At 25.6% G+C, this 1,873-nt stretch overlaps 1 protein-coding gene across 1 annotated transcript in view; it reads left to right on the forward strand.

Moving 5' to 3' along the window:
* Window positions 1-1,126, forward strand: part of cno (adherens junction formation factor afadin) — a gene marked incomplete in the record, with an annotated part of 345,803 nt that extends 344,677 nt beyond the window's left edge. Inside the window, 1 exon segment of the mRNA XM_067051255.1 lies at window positions 1-1,126.
* Between the last annotated feature and the right edge of the window lie 747 nt (window positions 1,127-1,873).

Raw genomic sequence — 1,873 nt, forward strand, 5'->3', positions numbered from 1 at the left:
TATATATATATATTTAAATAATTTTTTAATCATTGAAGTAATTGTGAGTTGAGATTTCTTTTTGTTTTGTTTAAAAATTTTAAATGTTTAACGTTACTGCAGATATATTTTACTATCTTGAGCTTGATGTAATTAGATTGGGTCTTGATGATGAGCGCCGTCCAATGTATTGATAAATATTCATTTATTTTTATATATTTTACTTGTTTGAATGTTTTGGTATTATTTTGAGGAGACTCTTTCAGATTCTTTTCGATTGTAGAGTTTATTTTCTTTGAATTTGAAATATTGTATAGATTGCTCTCCTATTTATTAGAGCAAACAATTTAATTATTTTTACCCTTTGTGGTGTAAATGAAATGTATTTAGTGTAAATAAAAGTATCTAACAGAAAAGGTATTATCGGTTCAATTGGTCGATTGGATTACTTATTTCTGTGGGAGCAATAATAGATTATCATGTATATTACTTAATATCACTGTATTAAAATTATGAATATATTCTGTATGAATTCATTATCATTAGCATGTCATCTGCAAATTTCTATGCAGATTATAACCTAGAGTATATACATGAGGTATAGATTATATGTGTATTCTCTTATACATACATCTACATATATATTTTGTTTGTATATAATGTACCTATGCAATTTAAAATTAATTACATTAGATATAACCTTTATAAATTTGTTCATTCATTATATATTTTAATTATAGTTGTTAAAAGTCAAACTTGTATTTGAACTACAAAGATAATTTAATTCTATGACAAGTATATTAAAAAAAAAATATGAAGTAGAAGAAATGCCAGATATCCCTTCTATATCAAATTATTGTAGAATAGAATCAAGCCAAACTATCAATGAGTTGTCATCATAATGTACATTATTATTATTTTATTATTTTTTTTGTTTGTTAAGAATTGATTTTAAAGCCAGAATCAGGAAATATTTTGAAAATTGATGGCAAAAATTAATGTTTTGAGACAATCTTTTGTGTATCAATTTATGATGTTTTAATTTTATGGCTAAGGGATAGTTTGTATTATTGTTAGATCATATTCATTGTGATATAAAATACATATATATTTTGTTTCATAAATATAACCCTCATAGCACTTGTGACTTTTTATAGAACCTTTTCATTCATTAATGAAACTCCTTTTATATCTCTGTTCAATTAAATGTTTAATTTATTTATTTTTATCAAAAGTTGGTATATCTTTACTGTGTTATAAAATAAGAATTAATTTAGCAGTTTTTATTGGTGCCTAAGTATATTTGTGCTTAATAAGTAGCAATCAATCCTTTAACCACTCTGGTAAGATATATGCGAGCAGTGATGTCATCGGTGCTAATGAGAGCTGCTCAGCTCTGTTCATATAAATGTGGACTGCATTCTGTTTCCCCTTAAACTGATCCTGTGAAGCATTTGAGTTAATATATCACATTTATTCTCATTTTTTTCCATCCGGGAGGTTATGTATCACCTGAAGAAGGCTGTCTATATGTCCTGTACATTAATTGTGTCTGGTCTGTACCTTTTATTAATTTTAACTGGCCTATACTGGTCAGTTTGTTATAAAAAATGAGTTTTTGTTTATTTAAAAAAAAATTTTCCAAGTACAAGAGTTTGGATAGCTTCCTTATTATTTATAACTTTTTTTTATTACCTTATTTTATTTTTTTAAAGTTTCTGTTCATAGATAATACCATTTGTATGGTGTTATCTTTATTTCAAGGTCAAAGATTTATTGTTATGAAATAAAATCTACGGGGCCGTTGTTGAAATATAGCTCCAGGAATAGGTTTTTCACATACATAAATTAATGTAGTTGATGGAGTATTTTCAATTCTAAGGACATACATATT

The sequence above is a fragment of the Halyomorpha halys genome, unplaced genomic scaffold (assembly GCF_000696795.3).
Source record: "Halyomorpha halys isolate HHAL.00 unplaced genomic scaffold, Hhal_1.1 Scaffold1125.1, whole genome shotgun sequence".
Lineage (NCBI taxonomy): Eukaryota > Metazoa > Arthropoda > Insecta > Hemiptera > Pentatomidae > Halyomorpha > Halyomorpha halys.